Source organism: Trachypithecus francoisi, unplaced genomic scaffold (genome assembly GCF_009764315.1).
Source record: "Trachypithecus francoisi isolate TF-2019V2 unplaced genomic scaffold, Tfra_2.0 Lachesis_group10, whole genome shotgun sequence".
Lineage (NCBI taxonomy): Eukaryota > Metazoa > Chordata > Mammalia > Primates > Cercopithecidae > Trachypithecus > Trachypithecus francoisi.
In genome coordinates this window covers 31,016,211-31,030,263 of record NW_022681455.1, presented here as the reverse complement: position 1 = coordinate 31,030,263, position 14,053 = coordinate 31,016,211, and the positions used below count along the sequence as shown (strand labels likewise).

The following is a 14,053-nucleotide window of genomic DNA, read 5'->3' as shown; positions in this document are numbered from 1 at the left end:
CATGTTCTAGGCTCACACAGAGGCTGTTTTCCTGCCATGCAACACACATCTGTAAAGACCAGCACCTGCCTTCCCCCATCTCTTCTGACTCCATTCTTCCATCAGCCCAGAGGCCTCAGGGAGTAGGGAAGGAGTGGGGAAGAAAATGGGACAGATGTGAGGTCTCTGGATTTCACGCTAGGGATTTGAGAACTGGCAGTACAAATGAAAGAGTGTCTTCATGATATAGGAAACCTGTCTTTACAGCAATATACAAGCACACACCCACAGTCTGGCTGTCACATAGAGCAGGTGCACTCATTTAAACATTCAGCACCAGCGACAGCCTCCTGTTTCAGGTCTGGGAGAACTTAGCAGAAGGGAGGCATGTCAGGGGCTGGAGCAGAGCTGGGAGGAGCAGCCCTGGGGGCAAGCGAGGAAAACGGAGAACCCTGGTCCTCCCCACCCTGAGGACGGTGAAGTGCCTGCCTTTAGGGACCCTGTGTCTCCTCATCAGCTCCATGCCTGAGGGAGAACACTGGTCTCTAAAATCCATTTCAGTCTCACTTGACCCATCTTGGACTCCATGGTATCCTTGAGGGCATGGACCAAGGTTTGGGATGTGAAGATCTTCAGTGAAGAGGTTTCTCAGGCACAGAGAGTTTCTGTAGAAAACAAAAGGATGGATCGTTCAGAGTTACGGCCCTTGTCCAGTGCTCTCCCATCCCATGTGTTCCCCACTCCCCACCCGGCCTCCCCAGCCTCTGTACTTCCTTTGGCCCCTTCTCTCCTCATCAGTTTCCTCTGAACATGTACCAGCTTTTCTAGCCCTCTCTCTTGCTGGTTCTCACCTGCTGTCTGTCTTGCTTTGTCCCTCTCCTGATTTCTCATTCCCTATTAGCCACACAATGACCCTACTCTCTCTACCCTGCTTCCCTCCTCAGTTCCCTGCACTCCCTTCCTCAGAAAAAGGATTTCCTACACATCAGGCACTCACGAAATAAAAGAGACCTGTGAAGAGAATCACAGCCATTGCAACCAAGGCCAGAGTGACTAGGACGACTTCCCACAGCCTCAGCTGTCCATTAGACCTTCCCCCATTCCCTGGAGGGGCTGTACTTGTGCTGGTGACACTGGAGGTTGCAGTTGTTGTGTTAGTTCCACTGGAAGGTATAGTGGACCCGGGGCAGGGAGGTTGTAGTGATTTCACTGGGAGGTGTGGTTGGTCCAGGAGGGGTAGTCACAGTAATTCCACTGGCAGGTGTGGTTGGTCCAGGGGGCATGGTCACGGTGATTCTGCTGGATAATGTGGTTGATCCTGGAGGGGTGGTCACGGTGATTCCACTGGAAGGTGGTGTTGATCTAGGGGGTATGGCCGTGGTGATTTCACTGGAAGTTACAGCTGATTAAGAAAGGGTGGCTGGTTGGCTCCATTGGAAATTTGGTTTTGTTCGCTGCTACGGCCACTATGAGTAATACTAATGATAATAATAATGGCTGTCATTTAAGAATGCTCACTATATTCCAGGCACTGTGCTAAGTACCACATATAAATTAGTACTCAAACCCTTACAATACATCCTTGAGATAGAAACTAATATTACTCCCATTTTATAGATAAGTAAATTGAGGTTTAGAGAAGTTAAGCAGCTAGTTCCAGGTCAGACAGTTAGTAGGTAGTGGAACAAGGATTTAAATCAAGGCAGTCTGACCCCAGAGCCAGCCCCTAAAGCCCTTAACCCATGCACTATTCCACATCCCAGGTATGGGGAGTTACAAAACCAGGGTTTACAGGGGATGCTGTTATTCCTTCAACTATTCATGATACTCTCCAACTAAAGAATGTAACAGAAAAGTTGAAGGCCCATCAAGCTCCTCTCCCAACAGTATTGTGCCCTTCCTCTAGGGGGCAGATAATCAAGGGGAATCAGTTTGGGAGGGGACCATGATGTGCATTTTTACTACATCGGGTAATTCTTCTGCAGACAAAGGCTTGGGGCTGGGCGCAGTGGCTCACACCTGTAATCCCAGCATTTTGGGAGATCAAGGCAGGAAGATCACTTGAGGCCAGGAGTTTGAGACCAGCCTGGCCAACATGGTGAAACCCCATCTCTACTACAAATACAAAAAAATTAGCCAAGCATGGTGGTGCACGCCTGTAATCCCAGTTACTCAGGAGGCTGAGGCATGAGAATCGCTTGAGCCGGAGAGGTGGAGGTTGCAATGAGCTGAGAGCATGCCACTGCACTCCAGCCTGGACGACGGAGCAAGACTCTGTCTAAAAAAAAAAGTTTGGGAGCCACTGGTTTAAGGGACCCCAGATGGCCTTGACACATGGACTAGTAAAGAACCAGTCACGTGTAGCTTGAAGATATAAGATCTTCTGGGATTCGGGGAAGGGGCTCAGCTTCCTTGTTGGATCAGTTAGAGTTAAGCTGAGACTGGGCTTCTTTCCCTACCATGCCTATTTTCTACCCTGTTCTGATTTTCCATCCCATTAACAACCAAGCGCTTGGCCTCCCAGATCCCTATAGACCCTCTCCTCATCAATGGTCTTGTTCTCTCCCTGGATGTAGGTGCTACCCTTTACCCTCCACATGTGTTCTTGCCTTGACGTTGTCTGGACTAACATAAGGATTGCCAATTTAGATTTGAGGGAAGAATTCCAAAACCGTGTGTCAATGCCTTAGGTTAGGGTCAGAGCCAAGAGAGAAACGAGTGAGAAGTTGAGATGAAAAGCTGGCCTGTGGAGAGGGAATAGACTGGTTTTGTGTTGTTCAGGGGCATAAAACACAGGAGTCAAAGTCATGCTGAGGCAGATTCTAGAGAGAAGTAAATCTGTGTGAGTGTGGAACAACAATGTCTCATGAAGTGTTTAATTAGAGGCCAGATGACTGCTGTCAGAGATGCTGGAAATAGATTCCTGCCTACTATGGGTGGTCAGACACTAATTCAAGTTCCCTTCCAACGCTAATGCGCCTATATCTGGGAATGATATATTATAGAGGAAATAGGTCCATCTTCTGGGCAGAAGAGTTGCCACTGAGAACAGAACGGAAGACAGACGCTGGGTTGCATTGGAGAGAAAAAAGCAAAATAATCATCCCTTCTCCCTTGATGAGAATCGGAGCAACGAGGACAGAGTGTGCATCACAGAAGTTGTCAACACTTTTCCCAAACTCTACTCAAACTCCAAGATTATTCTCTTTTAAAGAAAATCACTCACCGTTTCCTAAAAGTAGAAGGAAGTGAAACAGCCAGCATGCAAGGGAAAATTATTTTCTCTTCCTTTTGAGATAGTGGGCCTGTGTGAGGCTGGAAGGGAGGGCTCCTCCCTTAGTCCCGATGGGATTAAGCCTTAGAAGAGAAAGGCAGGAAATGAGAATCTTGAGGGTGGAGTCTCAAGGTGGAGATCTGAGGGCTGGACTACGAGGAATTCGGATCTCCAAAGAATAGGTCCTTAATCTGAAGAGAAGCACCGATAAGGGGTCCTGGGTTACAGGGGAGGCTGGATGTCTGGTCTTTGAGGTTCCCCACAGAATGCCACCTCTTCTTTTTCTCTTTCAAAGAAGGCCTGTAGGCCGGGTACAGTGGCTCATGCTTGTAATCCCAGAACTTTGGGAGGCCGAGATAGGCAGATCACGAGGTCAGGAGTTCGAGACCAGCCTGGCCAACATAGTGAAACCCCGTCACTACTGAAAATACAAAAATTAGCTGAGTGTGGTGGCACTTGCCTGTAGTCCCAATTGCTCGGGAGGCTGAGGCGGGAGAATCGCTTGAACCCGGGAGGCAGAGGTTGCAGTGAGCTGAGACCACGCCATTGCACTCCAGCCTGGGCATCAGAGTGAGACTCCATCTAAAAAAAAAAAAAAAGGCCGGGCGCAGTGGCTCAAGCCTGTAATCCCAGCCCTTTGGGAGGCCGAGATGGGCGGATCACGAGGTCAGGAGATCGAGACCATCCTGGCTAACACGGTGAAACCCCGTCTCTACTAAAAAAAACTACAAAAAACTAGCCGGGCGAGGTGGCGGCGCCTGTAGTCCCAGCTACCCGGGAGGCTGAGGCAGGAGAATGGCGTGAACCCGGGAGGCGGAGCTTGCAGTGAACTGAGATCCGGCCACAGCACTCCAGCCTGGGTGACAGAGCGAGACTCTGTCTCAAAAAATAATAATAATAAAATAAAATAAAAAAAGAAGAAGGCCTTTAAAGCATCATCTGGGCTGGGCAAGGTCTGGACATGTAGCCTGTTGTTCTTCCAACTGTGAGCAGTGGCAGAATCCCCAAGCTTTGAGAGGAGGGTGCAGCAGCCAGAAGGTAGGTGAGGATGGAGGATGACTTAGTCCCATTAGGAAGGGCCTGGGCAGGAGTGGGAAGTGGAATAGTTCAAGGGGATCAAGGCTGTCAAAGTGGAGGGCATCCACCCTCCGAGGCAGGGATGGGGCAGAAAACCTGCTCTAGCTGAAGGCCTCCTTTCCTGGACAAGAAGTCCTGAGAACCCTGGATAGCTGGGCACAAGCAGGGGTGTGAGAAGGAAGCCCTTGCAAACAGAGCTTAGCAGGTAGGACACAGGAAGTGACATCCCTGTGAATGGGCACTGGAGACTGGACCTCTGGGCATTGCTGAGTGAGTAGTAAGCCTGCAAAGCATACCTTGCATGAGGTGGGGAAGAGAGACCTGGGGGAGGGAAATAGACTCTGGGGTCTCTGCAGCATGGAAGCTCGGGGTGGGAGAGTTGCGAGGGCAGTGGGAGCTGTTGAGGAGATGGAACCACAGGTCAGTGCCTACCTGTGTGCTGGAGCTCATTGCTGAATTTTCAGGATTTTTGGCAACACAGCCATCATTAAAAATTAACTTGTATTAACTTAACAGTGAACTAAATTATATTTAAAACAAAGGTAAACATGCTCCAAACTCATTACTTTCTAATTTCTTTACTACATTTTGTTATTATCTCTGCACACGAAGTTACATACACCTATCACATCTGCCTGGTATGGTGGGAATGGTATGGAATGCTGTGCCACCCATCGCTTTTCACTCCACACACAGTGATTCACGCTGGCCACATGCAGTCAGCCCTGGTGGGTGCGTTTGCACCACAAGAAGTGGGTTGTGAAACATTTACCAGCACACACGCTGCAGGGAACCTAAGGAGAGCGATGGCACTGGGGAGGAATACGCCTGCTTCTAACCCTCCTTGATAGAGGCGCTCCCCTTTTGTTTCTGAAGAATTTATAGAAGCTTTTCCAACTGGGAGCTTCATTCAGCTAGGTCTTCTCATCGGTGTTGTGTGCCAGACAAGCTGGATGATCAAGGAAATGCCTACCCTTTGGACACTGTCAGTTTGCCTGGAGACTGAGAGCTTACAGTCCAAGCTTGCTTCAACTCTGGATGAGGCCAACAGAGAAAGCCCAAAGACAACTGAAGGAGCGGCAGAAAACAAAGATGGGAATGGGGTAATTGGCTTCCAGTTCCTTCATTCGCAGGTCGTGAAAAAAACCTGGGGCTAGACTCCATGACAGTTTTTTTGTTTTCTGGTTTTTTTTTTGGAGACGGATTCTCAGAGTCTCACTCTGTCACCCAGGCTGGAGTGCAGTGATGCAATCTCAGCTCACTGCAAGCTCCACTTCCCGGGTTCACGCCATTCTCCTGCCTCAGCCCCCGAGTAGCTGGGACTACAGGTGCCCACAACCACACTTGGCTAATGTTTTGCATTTTCAGTAGAGACGGGGTTTCACTGTGTTAGCCAAGATGGTGTTGATCCCCTGACCTCGTGATCCGTCCGCCTCAGCCTCCCAAAGTGCTGGGATTACAGGCGTGAGCCACCGTGCCCGGCCTGTTTTCTGTTTTTTTTGAGACAGGGTCTTGCTCTGTTGCACAGACTGGAGTGCAGTGGCACAATCTTTACTCACTGCAACCTCCCAGGCTTAAGCGATCCTCCTATCTCAGCCTCCTAAGTAGCTGGGACATAGGCATGTGTCACCACGCCTGGCTAATTTTTGTATTTTTTTTGTAGAGCTATGTTGTTCATGCCTGTCTTGAACTCCTGGGCTCAAGTAATCCTCCTGCCTCAGCCTCCCAAAGTGCTGGGATTACGGGTGTGAGCCACCGCACCTGGCCAGCAAGGGACTTCTTAAGCATCAAATCATTTCCCTCCAGCTTTTGGCTAAGTTTGAAACTGGAAAAGTTGCAGAGGAAAAACGTCAAATTACCTAGAGGGGAAAATATATTGGGGTATGTTCTAACAATATGATCCTAATTACTTATATCTACAAAAATGGCCCTGATACAACATCTTTGGGAAGGGACAGCAGCACTTGGAGGGGCTAAAAAGGGATTTGCCCTACCTCCTCCAATCTCCATCTGCCCCCTTCAAAGCCACCTGAATATATATAAAACCTAATTTGAACCAATATGGTTGCTATACAAATACAGCTTTTACAAAAGACCCCTAAAAAGTATTTCCTTCCCTCCTTTGTAAGATCTCCACAAACGAACAATCTAATGATAGCTAATAATAGTTAGCTTTTATTGAATATTCCATGTTCTATACATTATTCAAAGTGTTTTACAGATATTAGTTTATTTAGTATTTATAGTACTCTATGCCTAAGTACCACAATCCCCGTTTTACAAATTTGGAAACTGAGGCATAAAGATGCCTCAGTTCATCTTGCCCAGACTTGTAAAGCTAACAAGTGGCAGAATCAGGATTCATACCCAGGCAGTCTGACTCCTGTGCCATGTTCTTTTTTTTTTGAGACAGTCTTGCTCCGTCACCCAGGCTGGAGTGCAGTGGCATGATCTCAGCTCACTGCACCCTCTGCCGCCCAGGTTCAAGCTATTCTCCTGCCTTAGCCTCTCAAGGAGCTGTGATTACAGATGCACGCCGCCACAGTCAGCTAATTTTTGCATTTTTAGTAGAGATGGGGTTTCACTTTGTTGGTCAAGCTGGTCTCAAACTCCTGACCTCAGGTGATCCACCCACCTTGGCCCCCCAAAGTGCTGGGATTACAGGCGTGAGCCACCATGCCCGGTCCGCCATGTTCTCAATCACTATAAAAAGAAGGCATCAATTACAAACATTGGTCCCAGCTGCCCCCTTGGAACTATTGCATGTTCCTAAACCCCTCCCCCCGAGAAATTCTGGAGCTTCCACAGAAGCAGCAAAGGTTCAGCCAGGTTAAGTTTAAAATAAAACAGATGCAATATTTATCAGAAGGGACATTCCATTAGAATGAGTAAGTTAGAAGCAGGTTCTCCAGGCAAAGCTGACTGGAAAGAGATCGTATTTTGATACATGTTTGGAGAGTCAGTTCTGACAAATGTGAAGGGACAGGACGCAGTGGCAAAGAACTTAGAACTTCTGTCTTGTTTACAAAATGAGAGATTAATTTACCTCAGTATTAGAAATGTTAGGATGCAAACAGTTGCATGCATACAAACAGAAAAATCGCAGAGACACAGAGTAATTTTGGAATTGTATTAGTCTAACCTAGGGAAAAAAAGAAAGGAGGAGTCCTATTTAGGAACTGCCTGAACTCCAGATTCTCTCTGCCTTGTCCTTTAATTTTAGCATGTCCTAATTCAGATCGCTTTCAGACGTCTAGACAAGTCGTCTGCTTTCTCTTTCTAGTTTTCATCTCCGATCTCCAGTTCCACTGCAGCTCTCCCCGCTGCCAAACTTATTGGCACTTAGCACATTTAACGTCTTTCCATGCGCTCCCCCGGATGGCGGGGACCTCGATCCTGGGAAGTACCTTTTCCAAGCTCCCTTGCCAGGAGGCTCCAGGCATATTTTACCTTCCTCCAGTGAAATGAACTCTCATGAGACTCAGTTCTGTGGCAGCAATGGCTGCAAGTGTGCACGGCTTCCTGGGGGAGGATTTTGTGGTGGTCTCCGCATTTCCCTGCCTCTGGCACATTGTGGGACTGTGGAGGAGTGGAGGAGCCTCAGCAGTCGCCTGCACGTCCCTGCCTCCAGTGACAGCGGATCTCTCCTCTAGGTGGCAGTGAACCTGAACCTGAAAGCTATTGGCTGTCATCCTGACTTTCACTCCTCCAGCTTTTCGAGTGGTTTTATAAGCACCTACTTCTTGTACTAAATCCTTTTATGCTTGAAATATCCAAAGTGGTTTCTGTTTTCATAAGTGAACTCTGACTGTTACAGTATTTGGTATAACAAGAGGTTTCAGAAAATTGACCTTCAAAGGTGGGAATCTGGGATTGGTTCCCTGACCCATTAGGCTTGAGGGCAAGGGTGACCTCACACTAGTATAAAATGAAGTCTTGGTATTCTACAGCAAAAGATAGAAAAAGTGACTGAAGTTATCACCTGTGGTGGTGCCTGGAATAAAGCGATTGTTGAAGAGAAGGGCCGGGAGCCCAGGTAGTCGCTGTGACAGATCGTGAAGCTGGGAGTGTTGACTACCGGGACTGTGGGTGGCTGTACTGGGAGATTACAGGAAAAAAATGACCCCTGTGCTGCATCCTCAGTCAAGGCATTGCCAGGGAACACAGAGCTTTCTCTGAATATTCTAAAAGGCATGCTTATCTCTCAAAGCCGTAGGGACTACGTATGAAAAAACCAGACCCTCAGTTTGATTCTACAGATTAGAGAATTATATTCAATTTGCATTTATATCTTTGGCAGTCTCATGTGTGACATTTGGAATATTTGTTAAACGGAAGCCCAGAATTGGAGTAGAAACACCTGGGTAGATTTTGATGAGTCTGAAAAACTTTGAACCTCCAAATCACATGGAGCTTTCCTTGCCAGCAGAAGTAGCCCCTCCTCCCCTCTGTGAGGAAGTCACTTTCTCCGGCCTGAAGACCCTGTGGTGACGCCCTCACAGCACTCCCTTGGCAAGGGAATGCAGATTTTCCTCAGATCCTGTATTAGTTTCCTATTGCTGCGTGACAAATTACCACAAATTCAGGCTGAAGACAGCACAAGCATATTCTCTTGCAGATCTGGAGATCTGAAGTTTAAAATAGGTTTTACTGGGCTAAAGTCAAGGTGTCAGCTGGGCTGTGATCCTTCTGGAGGCTCTGGAGGAGAATCTGTTTACTCACCTTTTCCACTGCTAGAGGCTTCCAGCACTCCTTGGCTTGTGGCTCCTTCCTCTATCTTTGAAGCTTGCCTTGCAGCATCTTCAAATCTCTGACTCCCATCTCCCTCTTTTTTATTGTTGTTGTTGAGACAGAGTCTCGCTCTGTCGCCCAGGCTAGAGTGCAGTGGCACAATCTTGGCTCACTGCAACTTCCATCTCCTGGGTTCAAGCCATTCTCCTGCCTCAGTCTTCCGAGTAGCTGGGATTACAGGTGCCCACCACTATACCCAGCTAAATTTTGTATTTTTATTAGAGATGGGGTTTCACTATATTGGCCAGGCTGGTCTCGAACTCCTGACCTCGTGATCTATCCACCTTGGCCTCCCAAAGTGCTGGGATTACGGGTATGAGCCACTGTGCCTGGCCTCTCATCTCCCTCTTATAAGGACCTTTGTGATCACATTGGGGCCACACAGATAATCCAGGATAATCTCCCCATTACAAGATCCTTAATACAATCATGCATGCAAAGTCCCTTTTACCATATAAAGTAACATATTTCCAGGTTCTGGGAATTAAAACATGGATGTTTTTGAGAGGCTGTTATTCTGCCTACCATAGGCACTATTACAATGCCCCTTGTGGCCTCCAGCTCCATGCATCGAGTCAGATCTAGGGGCTGGGAGCAACCGCAGCTGACAGTGAGCAAGGAAAAACAGGGGCCTCAACTCTAAACACAAGAAACTGGACTCTGCCACAACCACGTGAGCTTGAAAGAGATGCCGGCCTCCAGATGAGGATGCAGCTCAACTAACATCTTTATTTTAACCTGTGAGACTGAGCAAAGGAGCCAGTCATGCTGGTCCCAGACCTGCTTCATAGAACTGTGGTCTGATAAATGGGTGTTGGTTTAAGCTGGTACATTTGTAGTAAGTTATCACTGATAGAAAACAAACACATGGGTGAACTTAATGCATGTTCTAGATTCAATTATTAGCTCAAGTAGGTGTGAGTTGCCCTAACAGTTCTTTTGGTTGCTTGAAATGTGGACTTACTGGTGGCCTACACTAAATGAACTTGAGATCCCAGTATTTCATTAGTATAATTGGAAGAAAAAAATCAAAAGACTTAGGAAGAGAGTTATGTTGAAATGGATTTAATATGTGCAACTTGCTCACCCACTCCTTCATTATGTCCTCCCAGAAGGTTCCATTGAAACTGTCTTCATCAAGGCATTAGAAAGGAGAGGACCAGCATCATTGAAAAGCTCTGTAGCAGCACTTTGCTAAATGCGATGGTGGATGATATGACCAGTGAAATGAGCTTCCTGATTTCAGTGGGCACGGTGGAGTCTTCAGGAAATAGTAGGTGGGTGGTAGGGCTTTCCCTCTAGAGAAAAGACAGGCATAATTATTGATGTGGGCATCACGACCAGAGCTATAATCAGGGATCTTTGGCCATGGCTAATTAATCATGGTGTTACTAGGAATGAAATGTATATTCAGCCCACTAAAATCTTACTTGATCTGCATAAGTGAAAACGTCTAGGTGGTTGAACAGAGAGCTGACTTGAGTTGCCACAGTGGAGAGTCTCAGATTCTCACCTAATTCCCAGACCCGAACCTGTTCACAGACCTAGAAATGAAGGCAAGGCAGCAAGATCCACCACCAGCACAAGGATGTGCCACGAATCTTCCTCCTAGCTTTTAAAAGGAATCTCAGCCATTTATCATCGTGACAGTACAATGGGGAAAATGAAAACACCCAAACCTTTAGGGTAATATACAAGACATCATTGTGATCTACAAGTCAGGGTGGAGCTTATAGGGGTTAGAACACAAATGACGTGGCAGGGCGCAGTGGCTCACGTCTATAATCCTAGCACTTTGAGGGGCCAAGGCAGGTGGATCACTTGAGGTCAGGAGTTTGAGACTAGCCTGACCAACAAGATGAAACCTTGTTTCTATCTTTCTACTAAAGATACGAAAATTAGCCAGGCATGGTGGCAGGTGCCTGTAGTCCCACCTACTCTAGAGGCTGAGACAGGAGAATCGCTTGAACCCGGGAGGCGGGAGGTGGAGGTTGCAGTGAGCCAAGATCACGCCACTGTATTCCAGCCTGGGTGATGGAGCAAGACTCCATCTCAAAAAAAAAGAAAGAAAAAGAACATAAATGACATCTTACTCCAAGTTCATCTCTAGGCTCCATCCATGCGTATTTCCCCACTTTCAAGTGGGAACCAAAGCAAGGCCATAAGGATGCTTGAGACATTACTGAATAGATCCAATGTTGCCTAAAATGTCTGTGGTACATTAGAAAGCTGTGTGGAGACCCTGGGTAGCTAGTAGAAGACCCACAGCACAGGTGCCCAGAGCTTTGGAGCAAAAGCATGCCCTCTTCCACATCCTGGCATCTGACTTGATCTTGGGTTCTCAGCATGCAAGAGTTCATGAACCATGAGCTGCCCTTTATGAACTGGGTGTTGTCTGCACCACCACACTAGACTGGGCATACTTAGTAGAGCTCACCTCCTTGAATGGAAGTGGTGCCTGTGAATTTGGCCAAGTTAGGTCCTCAAGGCACAAGTAAGAGGCATGAGTAGGCAGCTGTAACTCCAGTGGCATCTCTAGCTACATTCCTAACCTCTCCCTGCATAATCATAGTCACATGAAGGGTTTCCTATGTCTAGTTGACTGAGAAAGGAAAGATTTGGTTTCCTCTGGTGTGTGAGTGGTTCTGCCTGCTATTCTAACACCACAGAGAGTAGGCTGCTGCAGCATTACTGCCCCACTCACGGCAGCCCTGCAGGACAGTGGGGAAGGAAAATCCTCCCAGTGATTTGAGTTGTAAAGAATGCATCTGCTTTGTTTACTTTGCCTGGACAAAGAGATGACCAGAGTTACGTTAACCCTGATCAATAGACAGTGGCTAACAGTTTGGCTAGATAACTCGGGGTGTGGAAAGATATAGTGAGTTGATGACAAGGAAGTCTGGGAAAGAGGAAGGTGGATGAGTCTCTTGGGAAGGGCACAGATGGTGAGAGTATGTGTGTCCTATGTGACTGTTCACCAATGGGCACTCACTGCAGAGGAAATCTTCCATGATCAGGTTGACCAGGATATCATAATATGCTGAGGAAATAGCTTCAGAATATCTTTTTCATTTTTCAAACTGAGGCCTAACTTACATACCATAAAGTGCACAGATCTCATGTGCACATTTTAATGAAGTTTTACATATCTATACACCCTTGTAATCACCACCCAGATCATATATAGAACATTCTCAGCTTCCCCTGTCTGTCCCTGCAAGCAGGCTTTCTCATGCTTTCTCTCGGTCAGCCTTTTCCCCCAAAGGCATCCTCAACTCTGACCTTTATTACAACAGGTTTATGTCACATGTTCTTGAACTGTATGTGAATGGAATTATACAGGAGGTACTTTTGTTTTGACTTCTTTTACTCAACATTGACTGTGAGATTCATTAATGTCACTGCATGATTTCATAGGGGTTTTTCACTACTGGGTAGCATTCTGCTGTGTGAATATGTCACCATTTACTTACCCATTCTAATGTTAGTGGACTTTGGGGGTCAATTTCCACCCTGCAGTGGTGGGAATGAAGCTGGCATGGTACATGTCGTTTGGTGGACACAGGCATTCATTTCTGCTGGATATTTACTCTCAGGAGTGAAGTACCGAGTCACAGGGTATGTGTGTTTAATTTTAGCATTGCCAAACATTTTCCCAAGATAATTGTATCAATTTACAGTCCCACTAACAATGTGTGAGAGTTCCAGTTATTCAGTGTTCTTTCCAATACTTGGTATTTTAAATGCTAGTCTTTTAAATGCTAGTCATTATGGTGTGTGTATGTAGTGATATCTTATTGCGGTTTACATTCCACTTCTCTGATAAGCAGTGATATGGGGTACCTTTTCAAACATTCACCGGCTGTTTTGATATCCTCTTTTGTTAACTATTTATCAAATATTTTGCCCATTTTAAAATTGCATCGTCTTTTTCTTATTGTAGTTCTTTCTGCATTCTGGATATGAGTCCTTTGTTAGTTATATGTGTTGCAATATCTTCTCCCATCTTTGACTTTCCTTTTATAGCTAAGAATATACCTCTTAAAGGTATATGCTGATACTTGGCTTTAATGAAGTCCACATCCTCACACTTCCCTTTAATAGCTAATGCTTTTGTGTCTTGCTTAAGTATCTAAGTATCTTTGCCTACCTCAGATTACCAAGATATTAGCTGAGGATTAAATGATGATTTTTTTTTTTTTTTTTTTTTGAGACAGTCTTCCTCTGTTGCCCAGGCTGGAGTGCAGTGGCACAATCTTGGCTCACTGCAACCTCCACCTCCCAGATTCAACTGATTCTCCCGCCTCAGCATCCCAAGTAGCTAGGATTACAGGCACTCGCCACCACGCCCGGCTAATTTTTGTATTTTTTTAGTAGAGATGGGGTTTCACCATGTTGGCCAGGCTGGTCTCGAACTCCTGACCTCAAGTGATCCACCTGCACTGGCCCCCCAAAATGCTGGGATTACAGGCATAAGCCACCGCACCCAGCCAAATGATGACATATTTAAAGGCTCCTGGGATAGTGATTGGTACATAATAAGCACTCAAAAAAAAAAAAAAAAAACTGAAAGAACAAACAGGAAAACAAATAAGCATATGGCCCTGATAGTACATTCATTATGTGTTTTTGTTTCTTAGACATGTCTTGGTAATATTTATAGCACCATGAGGAAACAGGGATGAGAAACGTTGACGCTGATGTGGCAGGAAATGGGAGAGAAGATGTCCTGAGGGTGGTCGTCGTGACTCCCCACAACAGAGGCGGAGACTCAGGAAAAACTCACAGAAGCTTTGACTCGAAGTCACCTCCAAGCCGGTCAAAGTCTCTGTGTCCTTTTGCTGTTTCTTTTCTTGACCTAGTCCATGTCCATCTCCACAGATCACATCCTGGGAACCTTCCGATGCTCCATTTTAATTATTTCATTATCAT

At 46.4% G+C, this 14,053-nt stretch overlaps 1 long non-coding RNA gene across 1 annotated transcript; it reads left to right on the top strand.

The window, feature by feature from the left end:
- Positions 1-6,045: 6,045 nt before the first annotated feature.
- LOC117088438 lies at positions 6,046-13,852 on the top strand. Its single transcript, XR_004439226.1, has 3 exons — positions 6,046-6,211; positions 10,234-10,398; positions 13,762-13,852. It is a non-coding gene; the product is annotated as an uncharacterized LOC117088438 (long non-coding RNA).
- The last annotated feature ends 201 nt before the right edge of the window (positions 13,853-14,053 follow it).